Below are 26,166 nucleotides of genomic sequence, written 5' to 3' on the forward strand. Positions count from 1 at the left end.
TACTGTACAGTATTAACGTGCATTGTGTTCTGCGTCCTGATTAACTAAGGGAGTACTGGGGTGGTTGGTGGCGTAGTGGGTTAAGCGGCCGCCTCGTGCGTAGAGGCTATAGTCCTCGCTGCAGCTGGCCCCGGTTCGAATCCCGCATCGGACGGCCATTTACTGCGTGTCATTCCCCCTCTCTCTGCTTCCTGTCTATCTTCAGCTGTACTATCAATAAAAGGCATAAAAGGCCAAAAAAAATAATTAAAAAAATAAAAACTAAGGGAGTACTGTACAAAATGGTGTATAAAAGTGTGTGGTTAGGGGTTTTACGGCCTTAAAACATGTATAATAATTGTAAAACTTACTTCACAGATTTCGTTTATTGCGGGTTATTTTTAGAACGTATCCCCCGCGATAAACGAGGGACCGCTGTATATAACATATATGCTAATACTAATATGTCTGTGTGCCAATATACTGTAAGCTGATAATATCATTCATTATAGCGGTCAGACGATATTATCAACGATATATGATATTACAATGCGATATTATATTGTTGTTTTAATAAAAACTGCTTGGTTGGGGTCAAGTTATCTTACATACCTCATACAGAACTTAAACAGGTTAACTTGTGTAGCCTACATAACATACAAACATAAGTTTCATACAGGGCATAAACAGCTGTCTCCTGTGTAAAAATCCTGTATTTGTTTAACTCATCCATCCAGCCCAACCTCCTCCATATGTGGATTTTCTTCTGCTTTATACTACGTCACCTGACTTTGACGGCACCATTAAGCCATTAAGCTACACAGGCCTGTCTGGACATGACGCTAGAGGAGCACCTACATATTTTAAAGAATAACGTTGCTGACCAAGTGGCAACATCTGACGAGCTGGGAGTGAAAGTGGGCTGGTACGAGATGAGAAAAACACAGAGACACAAAGATCTAATTCAGTCATTTTATATGATTCAAAGAGAGGCTTCTTGTACTTTCACTGAGCTACATTCATGTTATTATCCTGGGTAATCACACACACACACACACACACACACACACACACACACACACACACACACACACATACACACACACAGACTAAAATGAGAGTAAGAATTAAGAGTCAGATTACGTCTCTGTATCTTCTCCTTTAAAGCTGCTTAAACTGTCTAACACCCACAATCCCACTGTGTGTGTGTGTGTGTGTGTGTGTGTGTGTGTGTGTGTGTGTGTGTGTGTGTGTGTGTGCGTGTGTGTGTGTGTATGTATGTGTGTATGTGGCTGGACAAGCAGAGGAAGTGATGTAATGAACACATTCAGGAAGTCGCCCATGTCCTGTTTTGTTACATGATTCGTGCTCTCTCCACTCCTCACCCCTCACATCTTTCTTCCCTCTTTTCTTTCCTCCCTCCTCTGTCTCACTCCCTCTTTGAATTTGTAATTCCCCATTTTTCTTCTGTTCTGTTCAATCTATCCTACCCTTGACTCCTTCCCTACACCTCTCTCCTTCTCCCTCTTTCCCTTCTCATATTGCTGTTCTTTCTGTCTCCTTTCCTTTCCCTCTCTTCCCTCTTGTGCCTGACAAAGACATGTCCGCCTTCTGAAAGCTGCCCGAGGAACCTTTGAGCAAGGCACAGCGGCAGACGGCAGCTCCATCTGAAGTCTGATACACAAAGCTCTCCTCTCTCTCTGTCTCCGTGGTTACGGAGCTCTGATCAAGAGGACAGTTGGAGATGCGGATGGAGATGCCACATCAATTGACATCTTGTTACCATAGTAACGGGGAGGGAGAGTACAGGAATGACCATCATCAAGGCAGAAAAAAAAACAACAACATGGCTTTTCTGGTGACCCACATGTCATTCCACGCACGTTAACCTAATCCTGCTGTGCTTATTTATGCCGGCTTGTTTTCTTTGTTATGCTTTTATAGATGAAGTGCATCCATTTTGGCTATAGACGACAGCAGACCCACAGGTGGATTCATGCATACATACTCAGCCAAGATACTAAACTTTGTTTTAAACTGCGGTGGGGATTTTCCACTGAATGCCAAATATGCAACCCCATCTCCTGAAAAGTAATTGAATGTTATCATTACTTAATTGGCAAATGTGCTTTGTGCTGCTTTATGCTGTCCAAATATAGTTTTTCATCAAAGTAAACAGGAAACTCTGATAATACTGAGGGTACATGGAAAATGTTCACTGACTGCAAACTGAAGCATGACTGAGGTTTAGGGAACTCGTCGAACATGCTTAAGGTTATGCAGTTAAAAAAAGGTTCTGTAATTATGAACAAATATGATTTAAGAGAAAACGTATTTTCTTGTTCTTTTACTGGCTTCAAATCAAGGTCGACGTGGTTGGTGAGTGTACAAAGTGTAGAACTTTGCCACCAGGCAACAGAAGCACTTTGGTGAGGTAACGTAAGGTCAGATAAATATTGTAGTTTCAGACCGTCTCACACTTCAAGTCACCTCACTTTTCATAACTTCTTTACTTTTTCAAATGTTTAACCAAAACCTTGAGTTTTACCCAAATAAATTCTCTAGTTTTAGCAGCCTCGAGTAACCTAACAACACGAGACGCAGGATGTGAAAATCTGCAGAGTACTGCATCCAAATACCAAAATGTCAAGTGCAGACAGTTGGAAACATGTACAGTATGTGGCCACATTTAGAGTTGCATGATATATTTTCATTTCCAGCTGATATGATAACGAATAATGATCTGCTTCTCAAGGCCAACACCAAAAAGTAAGTCTTTTAGAGTTATAGTTAGAAGAAATGAAAAAAGTCCTTGTGGCACACCCGAGGGTAAGAAAGGGTCAGATGTAATGAGCAAAGACAGATTATTCTCCAGAATTTATATTTCACAGCTCTGATCAAACCAAATCTAACTGACGCCATGACTCTTCATAAAGTTTATCAAAAACACTTAATGAACATACATCCTATCAAGCCTATCAAACATTTTTTTATAAGATTTAATACATTACTTTAATAACCAATAATTTATAATTTCATTAGCGTAATAATACATAATTATATAAATGTCCAACTATGGAACATAATTTAATGATGCGTTCCTTATCACTCATTGTTCATTTATTCTTTGATGGATTCTGATTTATAACTCAGACAGACAGTTTTATTTACATCATGTCTCTCTTGTCTTTGAGAACTCCAGCTTCAGTTGTCAAATCAAAGCAGGGAATTGAAAAAATAGAAATGTATACTTATAAAACTACTATAACTGAAATAAGAATCGATTTGGCAAAACATTTTGACACTAGTATCAAAACAGTCCAAGTCACAGCCAGCTGTCTACGTATATAAATGACATCCTCTCCTGGACTCCTGAACACACACGCTGCCGGTGAACATAATCCACTGAAATTATGATTCATCCAAAACACTTGGCAAAGCAAATTAGCCGCATGGAATGCATGTATGGTTTTCTAAAACTCTGAGGCAACTTGAGGGAAAATTTAAAGAGGAAATCAGAGTTCAAGATGTTAATGACAAGAATTCCATTCATGTGTCCGTCTCACGCACATTCAGTCAATGTGTCGTGTGTCCGTCAGAAAATGATTTCTGCACACGCGCGCGCACGCTCTCTCTCACACACACACACACACACACACATGCATGCACACAGAGGCCAGCGTTTCCTGTCATTAGGCAGCAGAGCCGTTCTATAATTAGAACATCTGGACCCAAGTAAGTTTAGTGCCAGTGCCCTCACACACACACACACACACACAGAGCACACAACCACATACAGTCACAGCAACCAACGCACACACAGAGGCAAACATGCACCAAAAAACTGTGCATGCTTTATATATCACTCACTTTTTTTTTTTTTGCTTGTTTTTTTGCCGTTTTGTTAAAAAAAAAAAAACACATTAAAGCAAGAAAACAAACAACAGCTTGGAAAGCTAATGGCACGCTAAATGAAGAGAGAGAATAGCTCATGTAGACAGAGAGAGAGAAAGAAAGGGAGGGAGAGACAGAAAAGTAAGGGAGAAAAAAACATTAGCAAGTTTAAACATGGTTTCCTTGAATCAGTCGCGTTATGTGTGTGTGTTTTTTTTAAAAGACAGCCGAGCTCAGAGCCTACAGAGGCCTTTCCAGAAAGAGAGATTAATATTGATAATAAGAAGCCTGGTCCCTTTTTGTTTTGTTTTTGTTGTTTTTTTTCCCCCGTCATCTCTGTGGTGGAGGAAGAATAAGCGGCGCAGGCAATTCCTTTGACAAACCCCCTCGTCTCTCCACACAGGCCCATGTGAAGCTGAGCCAACTGTGGCTTAGATCTCTACACACCATCACAACCAGAGGAACAAAAGGAAACTCCAAAAAAAAAACAAAAAAAAAGGAAAAAAATCTGTGTGCAAAGTGGTCGGAAGCTAAAAAAGCAGCAGAGTTAGCAAAACTTTTATAAAGACTAAGTGAGAACAATTGAGATGAGGGCACAGAGCCAGAGGCTGGCTGGAAACTAGTTGTAAGCAAAATGAAATAAAAAAATGCAAACAGGGTTTATTGAAGGGGTTACTGATTTAATAGTGACATAATTATGGACTAATCTCTCAGTGGCTTTATCAGCCTTCTACAAATGTGAGTAAGTGTTACTGATTTCACCAAAAACATTGGTGTTTTAGGTGTTTTCATACAGCCATAACTTCAATACATACATACAAACTACAACTGAAGCCAGGAAAGTGTCATTTCATTTACTCAATACAAACAAATGAAGCTACTGTCATATTAATTCTTCAGAGAGTTCAGAGAGTGCTTTATTGCACCTTATGTTTGGTAACTGCAAAAAAAAAAGCCAGGACAAGAACAGCTTGTGCACTTTCACAGTTTAGTTACAACAATCACAGTTAAATGTAGATAGGTAATAACACATGCATTCATCACAGATGAGCTGATTACGAGCGAGACTCTCTCATCCACACTGTCACTGACCAGGGGTCAGATAAACGTCAGATAAAAAGGTTTTGAAATCACTTTGACAGAAAGAACAACGACTAATTTGAGCGTCATTTCACTCTGACTTCAGCTACCGTGATCACGGGGACTGACACTCGCTTCCACTGACTGCTAACTGACGTAGTTAGAGTTGGGAGAAGATTACGCATGTGTCTTGGAGAGATGGACACATTTATAGTTTTTCAACATCTGGATTCAATTAGAGAAAATAATTCTGCTCTGAATGTTTTTGGATGCATTCACACTGAGACTTTTGGAAAATAGGAAAGCTGGCAATCTCACAGACACACTAAGTGGCTAAGTGTAAATGATCTAATATCATACACAACACAGTTAGAGCATTAGAGCAATTAGATTGCAAACCACCCACAGCAACTTACGGAGAGATAACATAATCCTATGTTCATACTTATTGGATATTTTATAGGCAGATTCAAGGATTTTATTACATATTTTTGGAGTCTAAAATGACATGAAATCAGTTCATAAAGTTTACATTTTACATAATATGCCACGCTTTATTTTTCTATGGGCCGTGTCCAGATTCACCCTGAACACACACGGTGACCCAAGCACATAGAAACCGTCAGACAGTCGCACAGTGACACAGAGAGCCAGCGCTTCAGATGAGTTTTTGTCAAAGTGAGTCTCCGGGTAGATTTGTGTTTGACAATTCAATTAAGGCTTCGTTCTCTCTGTGGAGGTTTTTGTGTTTGTTGGCTTTATAAAACTCTATCTCATAGACACCTGCCAGCTTAGAGCTAATGCAAGCAGAGGGACAGGAGAGCTTAATCATACAGAGAGAGAGAGAGAGAGAGAGAGAGAGATCTTTGAAACTGGAGAAAGTCCAGTGGGTTGGATGAGGAGAAGCGAAAACGGTCTCTCAACAAGTGCAGAGAAGCCTAGAAAGGAAATCAGGAAACAGTTGTGCTGCGTTAAACACGCTCAGAGAATTGTACCTTGACATCTGCTTTTAATTAGTGAGGAAAATAAAAAACAGCGCTCCATCTCGCTTCCCCTCTCTCCTTTCTTCTATCAGCGGTAGCCAAGTGGCTAATTCCTCCTCTCCATCCCTCCTTTTCCAAACACATAAACAGGTGGATCCTTCCTGCTACCTGTCTCATCTCCGTCTCACATACTGATGACAATGCATGCAGAAGAAAAAATAGTTTTTGGCAACAGTATTGCTCTTTTTTTGTGTAGAAATCTACCTGCTGGGCACATAGTTTCACTGTGGGTGTGTTTTATTTGGGTCACTACATATCCATACTGTGCGGTGCATCAAACCTGTGATGAATAAACATAAACAATAATCCACTCGACCGAAGATTAAAATTAGAATAGTTCAAGTACAACTTTTTTTTCTGCTTCTGAGAAGGGAATACTACGGTCACACCTTTACGTTAAAATCAGAGCTAGATACAAAAAAAAACATTTAGCTTAGCATGTATCCTATGGGGAAACATACAGAGCACATAGCATATAGAGTATGGGGAAAGAGCTAGCAACAAGTCAACTTCTAATTCCACACTGTAAAAAAAATGTAACAGTGTAACATTTAAAACCAAATCTGTAGGCCAGGTACCGAGATTTTGGCTCTAGAAGTGTTTTGGTTTCCATTTGTAATCCGAGTAGTATCAACCAATCACGTTTGATCACATGGACAGCAAAAGAGGCGGAATGCACTGGCTGGAATACAATCTCAGAACCTGACAGCTATTGTTTTCCAGCTAATCAAAGAGGGTTTTAAAAGTTTATTTAGCTCATTAAGCAGGAGAATATTCTCAACACTTCATCCTTCGGTTTATCACAAACATTCAAAATCATCACATCTGGAGATACGTGGTTTTGACTGGACAGGAAGGGTATGCAAAATCCCTTGAAATACCTTGAATTTGCACTCAAGTACAGTTCCTGAGTAAATGTGCTTAGTTATATTCGACCACTGATTTGCTTGATCCGTAAACAAACTGAGATGTAAAACTTCTGGGGGAATGAGGTGGTGGAACTATTTCACTCTGACTCAGCATCTACTTAGAGTCTCCAGGAAGTTACCGGTTGCCAAGAAATGGACAGGTTTCCCATTTACAAAGAATCAAGGATGTGGGGTACAAAGCTCACAAAGTCACGATGCCATGATTGCTCATGTATGGACATTTTTAGGAAAAATAAAGCAACCAGTAAAAAAAAAAATGCTTTAAAAAAGTGAATCTGTATCCTGCACTTCATCAAATTTGATTTTTTTTCACAAACAACATTTTAATAAACTGTTAGCAGTAGTTAAGTTTGAATTCAAGTGTTAGTAGCACTGAGAGTTTACCAACTAGACTTTACCAGCAAAGTTTCACCGTATGGCCTGATTGTAGTTTCCTGCAATAGTCTTTACTTCAAATTTGGACCCAATCATGTCACATATAAAAAGAAGACAGCCAATGGTAATGACACCTGTGCTTTCACTGCTATGAAATCTCAAAACATCCACCTTGAAACAACATTTATTGGCTGAGAACACTTTTACCTTTAGGTTCATGCAACAGCCAATCAAACTCACTGTGATGGAGTGATTTCAGTGTTTGGCTTGGTGTCGGTGCTTGCCATGTATATATTGTTTACAATGAATGCCAACGCTCCTGAACGCAGCAGGTTCGGTTTACCTGAGGCCTTTAATGAACCTTCAACACGACACTTTAAGGTGAAATTTGTCACGCTGACACTGTTCAGCCTGAATCACACCATAATCTGATTTCATTAACACTAAAAACAACCTTTCCTTCTTGTCTTCCTCCTCTCTCTCTCTGTTTCTTCTCCTCTCTCCTCACCTTCGCTGCTCCTCCCCTCCTTCTCCCCTCAACCAACCCACTGCCCCCCCCCCACACCGCTCCCCCTCTCTTTACTTTCTTTCTTCTTCCCTTTTATCTTCCGCCTCTCCTCGCTCTTTCATGGCATCCTGTCGTCAAGTGTAAACATGACTGAGCGCCCGAGCCAGAGGGGTTCGACTCTCTATCAGCTCTTCCTCCGCTCTCGTCCGCCAGTCACGCCCCTCACGCTGATACCGCCGAGGGAAACGGCGAGCTTCACTCGCTGCACTTCACAAAATGAGAAGCGGGGAAAAAGGTGACAACTGCTTTTATGAAGCAGACAGCAGAGAGAAATCTAAAGAGGATCTGCTGCTTTTTTTAAAAGGAAAACCTTTACAAGCCCAGACCTCTGTTCTGGAGTTGACTTTAAGAATACATGTTTCATGGCCTCCTTAAAGCTCATAGTTCAGGTTTGATGACACTATAGCAGCATGAGTCATTAACTTATTCATCCTGCATCTCTACTACATCCATTACATCTTCTGATGGTTAAAAAAATAAAAGAAAACGTGTGATTATTTCATCTCAGACTGAAACAGGAGCCAGACTCCAGTTCAAAAAGAGCAGAAAAATGTGCTGCTGCTGCTGCTGCTGCTGCTGCAGCGGCTACCACGGTCTGACATGATAAATTTGGGTGTCGTGAATCTTTGCGGTTGGGATGGGATTAAAAATAGCCGCACATACGCACACACACTCTCACACCACATGCACCTGTACAGGAAGGACTGTGTGCATTAGTTATGTAGCAGTTGGTTTGTGGCGGTGATGGGGAAGTGAGAGCGGGGCTCAGGTGAATTCCATCAGCTCTGGTCCAACCCACTAATAACAGATGACCACTGAAACCAACACAGAATTAGCAACCATTTACTGAGAAATCAGTCACATGGAGTGACTCTGTAAAGACAGAAACCAGCCTGAAGCATCACAGCAGCTGATTCACAGGCTGAGGCGGACGAACGCGTCGGCGAGTTTCTTGCTGTTTTTGCAAACACGTCCATCACGCTCAATTCATGCTGCCTAAAATGACTTGACAGCAGCAAATGGGTTGAATGCTCACATGCAAAATGCTTGTAACAGGTAAAAATAAATAACGTCATGAATTAATTATGGGTTGAATGAGTTTGATGCGTGACAAATGCAAATAAACCGGAGGAAGGACACAAACGAATAAGAGTCTACAGCTAAACTAGCCGCTCTGTGGGTACTTTAAGCCTGGAGCTAACAATGACAGTGCTAACATGTTGATGTTTTGGCAGGTAAATGTTAACATGTTAATGATGGGATGTCATTTCTTTTGCAGATATGTGCATGGTAGCTAGAAAAATTGAATATAAAAATGAATTATAGCTTGGACATGATGACGGTGATCAGTGGCGGCTGGTGAGGAATCTACAAGATGATTATCATTTTACTCTAATATGGAATAAACCAGCAAAAGACACCTTGGACACACATCAGGACATCTTATTTTGGTCACCCACACCCTCTATGGACTGATTCCACCTTCCAAGGGGAGGTCGAATCAACATGAAGGTGAAGAATAATGGTTTATGGCTCTACAGACAGTGACTGGAGATAAGCATGGGAGTCAAGTGATGACAAACGACACGTGCACAAACATCAGTGCCGCACAAAATATTACATTATGAACGCTTGATCCTGATGACTTTTGGAATCTAAACATTACCTGCATAGAAATACATTTCAAATCCACTTAAGTGAATTGAATTATACTCAGGATAAATGGTTCTGATTTCTTTCAAAATGTCAGCTCTGCACAAAGACACTGGAGCTGTGCGTGAACAAACAAAGCAGTCAAAGTTGGACTACATCTGCTTGATACTTGGTTATTCATTAAAGCAGCTATGAGGAGTTTTCACTTAATTTAACCAGCCTTAGCCTCTCTGCAGCAAAGGTGTCGGCGGCTGTGTTCTGGATGATAATGGACTTCGAAAAACCGCTCTAGCGTCGACGTAGCGCAGCTCAAAGACCAGCTGGCAGTGGGTGGAGAAGCTTCCTCCAGAATGTAATCCCTTAGCCCTGATGACATGCAGTCCAACATCTTGTTTTGTAACGTCTTTGACGTGCTTTAAAAACGACTTTAGGCTTTACCTGTCTTTCACTTTAGCTGTTAGCTGTCCATAGGGAGGCAACTCAATTGTTGTACTTTGGATAAAATGTGCTTGTTGTTTATCCATTAGCTCATGTCTGTCATCCTTCTGCATGAATCTGTCTCTGTTGTTTTAAAAAGCAAGCACAGAAAACTAAATATGGTACACCTATCCGAGCCTTTGTGGTGTACCAGCTATGAGAGAAGCCTGACTCCTGGCTCACTAGTGGGCAATAAATAGTTTTGAATTTGGATACATTTTATGTCATACATTCATATCGTGTTTGTGATGATGGAAAGTTAAGGGATCAGCTACATTATTACAGTCAAGGGAGAAACATGAGTATTTATTTTCTAATTCCATGGCAATCCATGCAGTAGTTAGAAACAGTGGAAACATTTCACTAAAACCAAAACAAAAGTAGGATTGATCATTGAGAAACTGTGGATCAACCAAAGGAACCACAATTTGTGGCAATCCATCAAGTGGATACTGAGATATTACATGATTCCAATCAAGTCTGTTTAAACAGGATGACTGATGACAACAGCGAGCAATTCTATTACAAACAAATAAGAAGAAGAACAGGAGAAAAGTATGGAGTTGCAAAAGGCTTTAAGATACAGACTGGTCTGACAACAGTTTTTACGTAAAATGATGCTCCAATAATATTATTATTATTATTAACAAACTCACTCCATAAATGCCTGATCTCCAACCAGTCCATCCAATCATCTAACAGTTAGATTGTTGATCGTTCTGGCAATTAATCTGGTGTCGATACCCTGGTACACCAAGTGACAACCGATCTGGCAAAAATGTGTCTTTGATTGTAAAATTAGTCATGACTCAATTGATATTTGTGGTGGGTGAATGCTGGTGCAACATTTTGTGGCAGTCCATCCAACAATTCAGTCCTCTCAATGGTGAACCGACCGAGCAACCAACAGACTGACAGATATTTCCGTCCCTAGAGTGTGACTAAAAACAGAAATGATTTAGAAATAGCTCCATCCAACATAACACACTGTGTCCTGATATAGAAAGAACAGACCCATTGAAGGGAAGTCCAAATCAGTTCAATCTCTTTGTCCAAATTATGAGCAATACACGAGAACACACCCTTGTTTGTCCATCAGTAAATCTGATCTGTGATGCTCAAGGACTCTCTGACAGGCAGGAGATGGATGTTGATGGACACAGTGGGCAAGCCAGGGATCAAACCTGTGACCTTCCGGTTACAGAACAGTTTATCTACCAGCAGGTCACCAATCAGCAGCCTGCCACCTTTTTGGTTTGGTTAGATTAGATTAGATTAGATTAAATTATACTTCTCTAAATTCTCTAGTTACAGCAGTGTACAATAGAGGATACAAATTAAATAAATAGTGTGACAAGTTTTCCCTTTGACTTGATCAATTATCAAAATATATGCCAATTCATTTTCAGTCTATTAACAAACTGATGAATCAATAAATTATTTTGGCATTAATTTAGATGAGTCAGTTTTCATACCTGCGTAATGTTTTCTTCTTTGATCACTTCAAAAATGGAAACCAGCGAAAAACCCAAAGACACAGAAGAAAGAAAGACTGAGAAGAAGACTCGCTCTGTGCGGTTAACAAAGTACTAACACTGCTAATTCTGGATACACACACACACACACACACACACACACACAAAGAGTGATTATAACTGAGACTGAAACTAATGTGTTTGTCGGTTTCCGTCTTACAGTAATTATTTAGAAGTCTGTCAACAGAGACGAGAAGAGGGAGAATGTGCACCTCCTCCTCTCTTCTACAGGGCGGAAAGTGTGTGGACACCCAAATGCTGCCACACCCATGTATGTCTACTGAATATCTCAATCCAAAAACTTGACTCATGCAATAGTAAATGAAATATCTTTGTTTTTTTTGGACGTTTGGTCAGATAAAAGAAGCAATCTGGAGATTTTAAGGTTAGTTTTCAAAAATGAGGCCGGGCATTTCGTACTATTTAGCAATTTTGTAGACCAGTTAGTAATTGATCTAACAAAACTTAACATGACTTGACAACATCAGATCTCATGTGTATTGGCATTACTTAAAGCTATCCAGCATGTAAAAGCTTTATGATCTAAACACATCATATTCATATTCTAGTTTCCCAGGTCTAGGTTAGATTCAGAGTCAATTTCCACTCAGTAGCTAAAATGTCAGGAAAATGTTGTGAGTGTATGACATTGTCTTTACTTCCTGTTTCTGTGTTTTGCATTGCTTCACTGAACCTGCTGAGTCAAATATGCAAATGTACACTGTTTTCCTGTATGCACAGCAGTTTGTACGTGGAAAGTTTTGGATGGGGCTTGATATATTTGATATTTTGGGAAATATGGAGAATTCTGTTTAGATGATAATTACTGTTGATTAAATGCTGATCAGTTCAGTATTTATTACTGATTACTGAACGGTGAAACTGAAAAAGAGAGAAAATATAAGCCCCCTTCAGTAAAATGCAGATTCCGTTTTCTCCCCTGACGGAGGTTGTTACTAATGGCGACCGTTAACACTGACTGGGGAGAGGTGCATCGTGGGATTGCCACCTGGATGGCACCTCCTTTTCTGGAAACAAGGAGTGAGAAGCCGCTAACGAGTTAGCATGTCTGCATGGGTGCAAGGCTGCAGGGCCACACACAGATACACACAATGACACACAATGACACACTGCAGACATTCTCGCAGTCGATCTGCACTTGTTCATTAGTTTTCTGTAGAAGAACAAGAGTGTGTTCAAGTTCCATCAGAGCAGCGACAAATGCTGCATTCAGGGACTTTTTTTTATAATGTCCCATACCCCACAGACAGAAACACTGCAGGCTGCTGGTTGTCCATAAATTCAAATACTCCACCAGCTGCTGGGAACTGAAGTTCAGGAATCACATTCTGACCTGTTACTCTTCGACCATCACACCCTGAGGAGCCTCCTTGTGTTACAGATTCCACCTTGATGGACCACTGCACTGAGAAGTGTGCATACAGATTAATGCTTCAGTGAAAACTACTAAAACACTGACCCCTCTGTAGGCTTGAAAGGTCGCACCGAAAAGCTGGATTCACAACAGTTACACTCCTGCAGTATAATCCACTTTTCCTGACTGTCCACCCACATCCTTAGTGCATGCCAAACTGGCTAAACACATCTGTTAAACTTCTGTTGTTTGACCTACATTACATCTTTTATGGAGGATTCTTTTAACGGTGCATATAGTGTATGTATGTTGGAATTCAAGATTTTCTTGAACTACAACAACAGTGAAAGGACACATGGCTCAGCTGGTACCTGCTTTAGCTGGTAAGTGTTGGAGCTTAAAACCACTGACATTAAAGCTCCTGCGCATTCTAAATACAAGCTTGTAACCCAAATACAGAACACCAAGGAGCAGATTGTCAGATAATACACAAACAATTATCTTAGTAAACTTTAATCTTTAAAGCTACCCTGTGGATCATTTGCCACTGGATGTGCTATGGAGGAAGGTTTTTAAGAGTGGATCACTGTTTTGTTTAGGGACATACACGGAGGTGACACTGCATACATTCAGAACTACATTCAGGACTACTGTCCTCTGATTGGTCGTTAAATATGGCAGCTCGGACAGTGATACTGTAGCCCAATGTCTCATCATAATATTCCAACAAACCCCGCTGTTCATGTCCTGTGCAAAACCAAAAGTCAATGCAATGTAACTTATTATGCATCATTTAATTCTGGACAGGATGTTGCTCATTTGACTCACACTGATCCAAACCAGTGTGGGAATGTTACGCTTCATGGGTAACCTTATTTTTCATGTTTTTGTGTCAAACTGACTAATGTGGACAACAAGTTTTGAATCTGGCCCAGTGTTGAGTCAGAGCGCCACATCCTGCAGCCACAAAACAAGCTACAATGTAATCGTTGGTGGCAATTGTGCACCGTCAAAATATATTGAAAGTTGCTTTTGGCACTGACCAGCTGAGGTTGTTATTGTAAGTGTGTGACCCTTTAACAGTAAAAAAGCGACATGTTGCTGCTTTCTCTTTCTAAAATTGGGCAGCAGCTTCATTATGCCCCAGAAAATAATAATAAAACACAAGTTATTTTAGCTGGTAAGTGAGCCCTTATTTTGAAACTCACTGACTCTGAAACTCTTTCTCTCTCATATTCTTTATATGTCTCTCTATCCTCTCCTTTACTTTCTCTGTCTTTGTCTGTCTAGGTCTCCCACCCCTCTGTCTTTCTCCGAACAGTTAATCATGCTCTGTTTTGCTTCATTAAGACTTAATGCAGAGAACAACAGCTCTGGTTTAAATCAGAGGCTGTGACTAAAATCAATAAATAGAAACCAACCTCTCTCTCTCTCTCTCTCTCTCTCTCTCTCTCTCTCTCACTCACCCCCTCTCTCACCCCCTCTGTGTTTGCTACAAAATTGTATCCCATGTCTTTCACTAGCTACATTAGAGAGCAATTACAGCTTAATGGCTGTCGAGATCCATTATCGCCATTCATCTAACCTTTAAATATTTTAAGATAATACTGCTTTAATTTGTGAAATTTAATGGAGAGAGAGGAAGACAGTTTTCTCTTCTTTTACCCCAGTGCTAACTTTCTTTCTCTCACTACTTCCACCGTTTTATTTCTTTCCTCTTCATCCTTCTTCACTCTTTCCTTTCCCTCCCTTCATCTAAGATTTGAGGAGTGGATACACTTTTTTAATTTTATTTTGTAGTGTCTGTTTAAAAGTGACATTATGTAACTTTACTCATTAAGATAAGCTTTAAGATCATTACACTGACTTGTCATGTGGTAAATGCATCTATCATTCCCAGTCTGAGCCGTGGGTGGACGGATGCACGGGGTAAAGTAAGCTGCTGCAAACTGTAGCTGCTGTTAGTTAGTTAGCGCCTCTCAGTTAGCCGTTCTGCCCAGGCTGGGTGGAGAACAGTGGTGGACCACTGGGAGAAATAAGTTTTCAGGTCAGGGAAGGGAAGAGAATTCTGGCGGAAATCGGCGGCAGTGTCGCACCCGAACTGGAGTTTCAGACATGATGTCAGAGGCAAGGAGATGGAAGAGGATGTACATGGAGGAGCTAATAAGGGGAAAAGAGGGCAAACATTGAAGGGGCTGCCATACAATAGTAAATAAGTGAATTGCCAAATCCTACATGTGGTAATGTTGGAAGACAAACTTCAGGCTTTTTCTGTGACAGATGTGAAAAAGAGGCAACAGTAGTGTGGAATGACAGAGAAAATGGGTCAGCTCTCACATAGTTGAAGGTCTGAACCTTAGTTAAAAACATATCAGAGAGATTATTGTGTACAAAACACAATACTCTCAGGGGAACATTTTCCTTTACTGCCTCTACTGTATCTGAGGGTGTGCTGGCAGTGAGGAGACTAAAACCTTTGGTAAAATATAGCCTACAAACAACATTTTTCTCACTTTCAGACGACATTGTTCCTCATTTTGTCTGTGAGTCCCTTGAAAACTCCCCAAATTACCCTGGGGGACGTCCTGAAAAGCCCCCTCTGAAAACAGCCATGTAACTGGCTCTAAACTGAGGGGACTTCAGATCCTTACAGTTAAGTGGACTTCCCACTAAAACTGATACAGCGCAGTAAAAGGATCACATGAGAAGTCAAAAATATAACTGAACACACATCATGCGGTTAAGTGAATTATCATTATACTGTACTGCATACTGCTGTAGCATCACTACATGTAGTCTTGTACTAGTAGTTAAAGCACTTTGATGACAAGCTACCACTAATAATGTAAGCTATGGTGACGGAGAGTTGCAGATAGGTAGATAACTGGAAAGGCTCATGGTTAAGAAAGCATGGTAAATGGACTGTACTTGCATAGCTCCCTTTCTAGTCTTCTGACCACTTTTACATCACATGTTTCGTTCACCCATTCACACACTGATGGCATCTGCTACCATGCAAGCTGCGGTAATAATCATCAGTTCTGGGAGCTAACACATCCACACTCCGATGGCAGTTCAGTATTGTGCCCAATGACACTTGCAGACTAAAGATCATCTGAGCCACAACTATCCACATTAGCCCCCATCATCTGGGCAAGTCTTTCTCAAGAGCAGTGAAAGGAATGCTCTTCTCATGCAGGAAAGGATCATGTGGAGGTGACATAAAGAGAAACAGGATGCGCATGAAAGTGGCGGAAATTTCTCCCCTACCTGACTCGTCTCTTGACCTCGACTCGACCCAAGCCACTGCAGCTGTTCTTGAACCTGATCCTGATTTAAAGCTGCATTATTACCACAGCTTAAACTGTCACATGAACAGAAGACTGCTTATTTATAAGTAAGCTGCTTTATTTTATTTATTTTTGTACTGTACACACATTTACTAGAACAGTAGTGGATTTTATGTCTCTGCTGATGAGAAATTCCCTTACTAAAAGATAAAACAATAAGTTCTGAGCTGATAATGATTATTTTTGTTAATGAATCATTTAGATACAAATGTATACAATAATTTCCCATGACAAACATAACACTTAATGCACACCTAATGCATAATGCATAAAGAGCTGTTCCAGTGGTGTTGAAGTAAAGCATTCCCACACTCAGAGGAGTAGACAGTTGTAGTCTGTTAGAGTCTGCCGAGAGACTCTGTGGCAGCCTCAGCAGAGTGAGAATGCAGCTTGTTAAAGAAACAGGTAAACATTTTCAGCGCTAATTTGCTCCAGTTTGTTTGCCATCAGGCCAATTTGTATTGTTGCAAACCAAACTCCACATCCTACCACAGATGAGATTCATAAAGTGTGGCTGAAAACAGCAGCAATCCAATTAATTCACACTTAACATGCTACACGTGTGTGTGTGAGAGTTTTTCATCCTCCGAGAGCCTGCTGTTACTTCGCTGGGCTGCAGTTATATTTAAAATATCCACAGTGAGAAAAGTGCTGCAGAAATAATCCCCAGGACGGCACTTTTCGTCGTGATTGCAGGTAAAACACTGATGTGTGGAGGTACGAGGCACACAGCCACAGGTCCCAGTCTTCCCATTAATTCCAGTAAACAGCAGCTCTCATGGGTATTTATTCTGATGGTTACCAAGGTGCAAGTGCTTTTTGTGAAGTACTGTATGTACGGAAGAATTTTTAAAGAAAAAAAAAACAGAGCATGAAAAATGAAACAAGCTTTCCAGCTTCCAACAGCAGTTGAACTATGATCTACAATCACGGTAATTCAGCAAAGAATGCATTTGTTTTCTCTTTTCAGAGCCTCGCATTGTTTTACACACAGCATATATTCACGTCGTCATGGAATAAACAGCGTTTATGTGCATATCCTCCATCAGCGTGCATGTGGTGCACTGCAACAGCTCTGTGCAGACGTCTGCGAGCGGAGGTTCCAACTTGTTAACCTTTGACCTTTGAGCCACGCTGACCTTTGTGGGCACAGCTAATCACTGTTGACCGCTGTTTAAACATAAAGACTACTTAGGTGTGTCCAGATGAACGTCCAGAACTGGCCTCGTCTCGAGAGCAGACAAAAAGATATCCGCTTGGTGGAATGCAGTTGCAGTTATCAGGTTTGTTAGAAAAACACAGTTGCTAGTGAGTCTAGCAATGTAGCCAGACATAATTATTGATATATAATGAAATAAATGTAGTCAAACAAATGATTTCTTAATTTAGATCAGATGATCCACAGACCATCAGGTAGCATTGGGAAGAGATGAACTGACAGGCTAGACATCCAATCATGACAATGAATTCAATTTGTTTTAGAATTATGGATATTTAGTGAAATAAATATAAAAAAATATAAAAAAAATGTTACAAAAACATGTTTTTTTTTCTTAATTTAAATCACAGACCATCAGGTAGCATTTGACTGACAAGGTAGTCATCCAATCATTTCATTCCCAGTGTACGCTTGCATACCGGATATCGCAACATTATTTATTTTTAACATTTAGGTCAAGTCATGAGCATTTAACTTCAGTTGAAGTTGACTCCTTTATTTACTGTCAAAGCGAGTTGCAAGTCATCAGAAAGGTGACTCTGGTGGCCATGGTCAGAACTGCAGATCACTCGACGCATACAACAGTAATTTTTTCCAATGCAGTCATTACAGTCAGTGAAGACTTAAGGTCACAAACACGCTGAGAAAATTCTGATTCAGACAGGGAAGCTGATCCATGATCCTTGAATTCAAGGCTTCAAACAGTTCCTTTGGTGGCGTAGCAGCAGCAGTGCAGCGTGCATGCTACGCTCAGGAGAGGAGGGGTTTAGTTTACAATAACTACAAGTGTATTGGCAGGGTCTGTCATTCAGACGGGGAATGGTTAGTTAATCAAACACAGACATGCACATGGACTTCAACACACACACACGCAAACACACACAAACACAACAGGGACTCCAGAGGTTTCAGGGACCAGATGTCAGAAGGGCAGAGCGTGACACTTGACTAAGAACAGGCCTCACTGGAGAGTGTGTGTGTGGAGACACAAGCCGCTGCACTCTATAACTTCATTGATCTCAAGAAAAAAAAAACCCACACCACTTGCACACACACACACACACACACACACACACACACACTAAAGTGAAGGCTTCCCTTTGAAAACCACATAATACATGTCTGGGCACGCACGAAGGAGAGCTCTGCTGCTCTGTCTAAACACATTAAAGCACGTCCGTGTGTGTGTGTGTGTGTGTGTGTGTGTGTGTGTGTGTGCGCTTGTGTGTGTATTCGGCTGTTCAAAACAAGAATAGCAATCATCTAAAGACAAAACTGAATTAAGTTCCAAACAGACTTTTCAACTGAGTTCAAGCTCACAAACACACATCATCCGACATGGCCACTATGTTTTTCTGCGAGGACACCAACTGCAACCTTTGGCTGCTCATTAAAAATTATATAAGCGCTGAGAGCAATAAAAATGAATTTAATTTAATTTAATTTAATCAAAAACTAATGTTGCACGTGGAGTGGGCCGCACAATCGTAAATACAACTAGGAGTGAGACAAAGATAGCGCTAATGCAACCTGTAGGAGGCAGGAAGCTGCCAATAAAAGTAATCATCTGTGTTTAAATCATTAGAAAAAGGTTTTGCAAACGTTTCAGGGGATAATAAATGCATTCACGTTTGTTGTGTAAACACTAAAGGTTCCATGATTCTTGCTCCGATGTAACCTGTAGCTCTACCTATTATCATTATGAAATATGATTGATTCCTGCAAACAAGGCTGGTAAAGGCTGCCTCTGTGGATCACACTGAAAGGAAACTCTGGTGTGTTGTGTGCGTGTGTGTGTGCATGTGTGTGTGTGTGTGACTGTCAGACTCTATAACAGCAATCATTATGTTAACAGAGAACAGAACCTGCTGCTTCACATTTCACATTATTACTATTTAGAGAGCCGCAGCCTGGTCAACACACACGCAGACAAATGACCGTGCTGAACAAAAACTGCATTCATGTCAGCTCACAAACACACACACACACACACACACACACACACACACACACACACACACACACAGACATACACACAGAGAGACAAAAAACACTTAGTGGAAATAGAAGAAATCTTATTTTTTGGTCTGTATGGGAGGAGGATATTTGAGGAAACAGCGACCAGGCAGCAGAGAATCGAATTAAACAAGCAGCAGACTGAAGGACACTACAGTTTAACATGACCTTTGACCCACTGACTGACTCAACATTTTCTGATGGAGATCCAAACCAATTCTGTTTTTTAGAAATGAGACCGCATTCTGAAACGCCGACTGAGTCACAGTGCAGCGATGCATGTGGTTCAGTGCTGAAGCAGGATCCTACAGGACACCCACAGACACGCACACACACACACACACACACATCAAAGGCTGTTATTACTGTACTTTACCATGTATGTACACCACTTTCCAGTAAACTATATGTCTTTAAATATGACATCGAGTTTCTGTTTGAGTTTCTGTTTGGTTCTTTCTCTCACTGTTTGCAGGTCAGGTTCTCTTAGGAGGCGCTTTAAAACGTTCATGAACTTTTTGACTGTTACTGTAGATTGAAGTGATTTTCATCGTGTGATGATAAAAGCAAAAACAAGCATGAGTCAGCCAGAGTAGCACAGTCTATCCTCAATATAAGACACATATTGATCATTTGTCCACCAGAAAGTATTGACAAGTTTTGTTTGAAACTGTAAAATATGCCACTCTTTGATAAAGGGACCCTCATTAAAAAAAGTTTTGGGCTATTTTATATTCTTATGTTAAAAAAATGTCTCCAAAATATTTTCCAAAATATCAATATGAACCTAAAAAGCCAGCATCAGTCCAGCTCCAGCAGAAATGTAATAAATACATCTGAAACTGCACTATTGTTGCATTTTCTTGGGTTTTGAAGTCATTCTAGTGACTGAACTCAACTTTCTATAGTTATTCGTGGTCTTCATAGGATGAACCAAGTTATTTTGGTGATCCCTTGACTATTTCTCTTGCACCACGACTCTAGTTTCTTTGTCTGCATGTCAAATTCAGCTCTGAGATAGAATGCCATAAAATTTCCCCCGACCTCAACAGTTATAGGCTTGCATCTAGTACTATAATCAGGTCTGGACTTTAAGTAGTTCAATATCTTTGATTTGTTTATGACCAAATACCTGCAAAGCTAATGAGCCAGCAGCCTCGGCTCCACTTTGCATTTAGTGCTGCTCAGCAAACGTGCATGCTAATATACCAAACTAAAGGACATGTTAAACATTATATCATCATTATATCACAGCGTGACTTATAGACTTTTAAAGAACTGCACAACAACATAGCAGCTCTGCAGCAGATAAGGCCGTCACTACGATGAAGAAAAGAAAGTGTCCAGAGCAGGAAGTCTGACACACTGCAGAATCATTTCCAGATCTACTTTCTCATTCCAGGAGCCCATTCTGACACATTACTGAGGGTTTACATCAAAAACAACTAATGACCGCAATCCAGTTAATCCCTAACAGCAGTGTGGTAGACTTACCACACACCTCCACAATGCATGACACCTCGAACGAAGCTCTTTATTTTACAATGTGCTTTCTCTCCTGAAGTTCATTCTTCTATGCAGAGTTCACTTCATGCACCTTCTGTGATGGACAATAAATATGTGCAGAAGTTTGAATGAAGCATTTATGCAAGATGGCTGCCACTGCATATTCATTCACACGTGAATGCACACACACATACTTCAAACATGCAAAAGCTACAAATTAGAAAGAGCTGAGTAAATGTGGAGCAGGTTTGGGGTTAGAGGGTCTGCAGCCGCGCGAGCGTGGGCCGTGTTCGCGACGGAGAACAGTCACTACTTGTTTTATTGCCTCATGATGAACACCTGCAACGACTGAGGAGGAGGGGAAAAAAAGAGGTCGAAGGCAGACAAAAGGCTTACATCTGAGAGATAGAGAGAGAGAGAGGGAGAGAGAGAGAGAGAGAGAGGGAGTGTGGGAACGCCTGTATGTGTGTGTGGGTGTGTGTGTGTGTGCATGTGTGTGTGTGGGTCTCAGGTTACATTCTTACAGACGAACTGCCAAATGAGATCGTCTGTGCACATGTAGCTCACACGCTACAACACACACACACACACACACACACACACACACATCTACATATAGGATAGTAACTGGGAATGTTTGTTTTCTTTGCACACTTGAATAAACCATAGATAAAAATGCAATATGGCCCAAAGTACATGGACATCCCTATGAACTTATCTTGGTATGCTTTTTGATCCTGGGTTATGTTCACTAATTATCACATTGACTCGCCCTGTGCTGTTCAATGACTCGCACAGTTTGGGGTGGACAGCCAAAGGCAGTGCAAGGGCCATCACAATCAACCAGATAACCCCACACCGAGTCTATCACCACCATATAGAAGAGAAAGGAATGGAAAAAAGGGAGAGTTTAGAGTTGGTTTAGTAAGATAGGATATCCAACATACAAAAGCAGACGAGATGTAAGGATCTATGGTCAGCCAAGGCGGTTAGGGTTAGGCATAGAACCTAAAGCGTTAGAATGAGGAATAGCCAAAGTCCAAAGGCAGAAATGTGGAAGAGATGTTAGGGTCCAGATTTATCCAGAGACTCTGCAGTTAGGGTTAGGTGTGGAGCCTAGGTGGTTGGGTTAGGGTTAGGAATCCTAGGCCCCATAGTTCCAATGAAGGCAAGTCTGAATGCTACAGCATGCAATAAGCAACAGTGTGCATCAAACTTTGTGGTGACAGTTTGAGTTTGAACTTTTTAGTGTTACCAAACACCTTAGGATGAACTGGAACACAGAGTGTGAGGCAGACCTGATCACCCAACATCAGTGTTGGACCTCAGTGATGCTCACAGGGATGAATTGGAACAAATCCCTGCAGGCAGGTTCAAACATCTGGTGGAAAAAACTCCCAGACGAGTAAAGGCTGCAGCAGCACACTGATACTGATGATGTTATACTGTATAGAACAATCACATCTGAAAGGACTACCTAAAGGAACAATCTAAGCACTTCAAACCTGGCAACCCTTACTATGAGGAGGTGGCTTTGGAGATGCTGTGTGCAATCATTGGACCCAGCAGTTATTGGGCAACAAATATCTCCAGTGCTGCGACACTAACATTATTTTTATTCTTCGCTCTTGTCACTGAAGCCAGCCATTTATATTCATATTGTATTTAACATATTTATTGAACAAGATAAATCTGGGGTTGTTTTAAGGTATATTTTTTCCCTGTTGCATCTACGGTTGCATATTTTAGTCTTTGTGCTATTAGCCAGGCTTCACATGTTCTCTGTTTCCTTGTATGTTAAGAGCATTACACTCCAAGACACATGCTCTTGATCATCCATGTGTCTTTACAGAGTTCAAACAAAGTTTGAATTCAAATTTATGTCTGAAACGCACGGTACATCCTATTCACCAGAAAAGGTAACAACTCCACAGCTCCCACAGCCAATAAACACCGGTTCTAGTGAAGGAAACAGGGAGTGGAGCTCTTGTTTTCCTGAAAATATGGCCCTGCCTCATAGTGAAGATTTACTGATCTTTGTTCCAGATTCCTGCTTCTAAAACACAGATGATACCTTTTTTTTTCCCGGAGAGGTACAAGGAATGATTCATTTAGGGCAACAAGGTGATCTTAATCAAATTCCACTGTTCAAACACACACACACAAGTGCACTCACAGACTTATTACCCGCCCCACCACACACACGCTATAGTGACAGACCCCTGGTCTCGCCTTGCCTCCTTTCTTACAGAGTTACTGAAGCAATTAGTTCTGCTTCCTCAGCCTGGACTCAAGTATTTAAAACCTCTGGCCACACCCAGAGCCTTCTGTCTGAAAGAGTTATGCCAGTGGAAAAACGAAAAAAATGAAAAAACCTCCAGAGTATAAAAACCTCCTTATATGTACATCCTTGTGTATGTTTAATCAGCTGATGTTTTCAAGAAACACATGCGACTTGAAGTGTTTTTTATAGAAAGAGTGTTCTGTCTGGGTGAGTCATGGGATGCACTCTTTAAGAAATGGGGTTGTAATCCTTAACAGCAACAATGCAGAACAAGCAGCAGAAAATTGTGGAATCTATAATAGAAAACCTTCACTGCTTACATGTCTTGGCGATATAACAATTAAAAGGTTTCAAAGGATTTCAATATTAGATGTTTTGAACCCTGATGAGGATCTCCTAGAATGAATTTACAGAGGTGACATAGGAATCTATGAATACATCTAGTCTGGAGATGTTTACCCCAATGACAGGAATGTGTTAGCTGTTTGTGTTACTGTGTGAACACATTAGTTCAAACTCACCAAATCAATGACACAAACAAATTAACCAATGGTAGCAGTGGTAGGCAAGAAACTTCCATCTTCTTAGAGGTAAAAGGATTTAGAGATACAGAGTTCTGGTAAAACAAAAAGGATCATACTCTTTAATATAAAGGTCCATCTCTCTAGGCATCCTGTACATGATGTTGTCAGACACTTGTATTAGCACTCAGAGTGCACAAGTGCCCAGAAGGATTACACACCGCAGCCTGTTTTACAATTGCCAGCTGCAATTCCATGAATTGTTGTCCCCATTAGTCATTTAGACACAAAAAAACATTGGAGAATACAATGTTTCCATTTAATACCACAGCATACAATGATATGTAGATAACCATATGCTTCCAGCTGTGTAGAAACAGTTTAAGGCCTGTTCCTGTGTCAACATGACATCCATAAAGTCTGGGTGGAAGTTTGGTATGATCCAAACCACATCGTCCAATATCTGTATTGGACCTCACAGGTTTCAAAATATGGTTGAGAATGTTATAGCAGGAGATTAATGCCTGCGGTTCTGGAACATCATTGCTTAGCTATCACACACGGGTGTAATGTTTGGTTGTCCATCTACATTTGGTGGTGTAAGTCTAACATTTGATGGATCAAGTCTTTAGTTTCATTCTGAGTTTTGGTTTTTGGATTGACAACCGAGATAATAAAGCACAATAATGCAAATGTGTTTATGTTTGTTTTGCAGCAGTAGGTGTCACATGCTTCCAAATGGTGGTTATTTCATTTAAAGCTCCAGTGTTGTAAATCTTGTTGATATACACCTCTGCCTTCCAAGAACACAGCAGCAGGGAAACAACTTCATAAAGCCGCATTTATTGGATAATTGGTCCTTCAAATGGCTTCAAGCTGTTGAAGGATGGCCATCCAACAGGCAGCAGGCCGGAAAATGGGAGAAAAGAGGAAAGACTGGAGGAAAAAAGAAAAGAAAAACTAAGTAATGTCCTCTTTAACATCCTCTTAACCAACGGCTAAAAACACTGTGTGGAACTGAAGGTTTCACCCTGAAGTTATTGCAAACACAAAGCTGTCAAATAAGACAAACAGCCTCAAACACACAAGTCATTCTTAACTTTTTAATCATTAACATTTCATTGTGCATAATGCATGCTTAATTCAGATTAAAAAAAACATCTTTTTGATGCCTGGACCTCGTTCAAACAGAGCTGTTTACACAAATTTTTAGGTCCAAGTAAAAAGTATTAAATCATTCAAGAATCCGATTCCATGTTCATTCTCGAGTTCTTGAGAGTAAGTCTAAGTGAAGTCCCAAATGATTTGTCTAAAACAAGTTTTTCAGAGCAAGTGTCAAGGAAAGTCCAAATCAGTAACCAAGTCCTTACTTCTTACCTGCTCCTTAAGAAGCTCCTTCAGCAACAGTCTGCTACTCCCACCATGTAAGGAGAGCTACCACAGATCCTTCAAAACTCTTTAACACCAGCATGACTTTATGACTTTTTTCTATTTATTTCTTATTTATGAGTAATTTCTTATCCACCTTGTGTATCCGAGCTGCTGTGACAAGTAAATTTCCCCAGTGTGGGATCAATAGTCTATCTTATCTTATCTTTAGAGACCCAAGTCCAAGTCAAGTCTTTTTTTTTTAAGTCCAAGTCCGGTTTCAAGTCTTGAGTGATTTGCGGTCCAAGTGGCTTGTCAATATCAATATATTCTTTGGGGTAAGCCCTGGTCAGATCTAAACAGATTGGATCCATTTCCAAAATAAGTCTCAACCAAGTAATTCTGAGGCTTAAGTCTAATAAGTCTTAATTTTTAAAGTCAGTTCTCAAGTTTTCATGAACAAATTGCACATCAAGATAGAGTTCTTTACCCTTTACCCTTGCATCTCAATTTCCTTTTAAAGCTGTATTAAGTATTTTTGATTAATATTCAGAGTGTGTGGCACAGTCAGGTCACAGTGAAGTTCAAGTATAGTCTCAAGATTGTTTGAAAATGCTTTTACGTGAACATTAGCTATGACCCGAACGCTGACCACTGTGATCACAGTTTCAGCGTTAGGTTATTGGTTTACGAAGAAAAATGTGAAAGTGAAATTAGTTTAGAGAGTGAGCGAGAAGAGACAGCAGGGAAAAGGGAAGAAAGGAAGAGTCACAGAGAGAACAACAGAATGGAAAAATGGAAAAAAGAAAGAAGAATGAAAGAGGAAAAAGTGAGGGAGAGAGAAAGAGAGAGAGAGAGAGAGAAATGTTTGGAGCGAGAAGTTCTTTCTATTCAGAGTCCTGACAGTGTGGAATGTGAGAGGGGAGATGTGTGGTATCTCAGACACACACACACACACACACACACACACACACACACACACACACACACACTC

General features: G+C 40.5%; 1 protein-coding gene across 9 annotated transcripts in view; it reads right to left on the reverse strand.

Moving 5' to 3' along the window:
• Window positions 1-26,166, reverse strand: part of tcf4 (transcription factor 4) — a 217,649-nt gene that overhangs the window by 169,286 nt on the left and 22,197 nt on the right. Inside the window, exon 1 of one of the 9 annotated variants that reach the window (XM_019276207.2) lies at window positions 11,474-11,606. The exons of the other annotated variants lie outside the window; for them this stretch is intronic. The gene's annotated coding sequence lies outside the window, so the exon portion shown is untranslated. Of the gene's footprint in view, window positions 1-11,473; window positions 11,607-26,166 lie in introns of those variants that run through there. 9 annotated transcript variants of the gene reach the window in all.

The sequence above is a fragment of the Larimichthys crocea genome, unplaced genomic scaffold (genome assembly GCF_000972845.2).
Source record: "Larimichthys crocea isolate SSNF unplaced genomic scaffold, L_crocea_2.0 scaffold82, whole genome shotgun sequence".
In the NCBI taxonomy this organism is placed as follows: Eukaryota; Metazoa; Chordata; class Actinopteri; family Sciaenidae; genus Larimichthys; species Larimichthys crocea.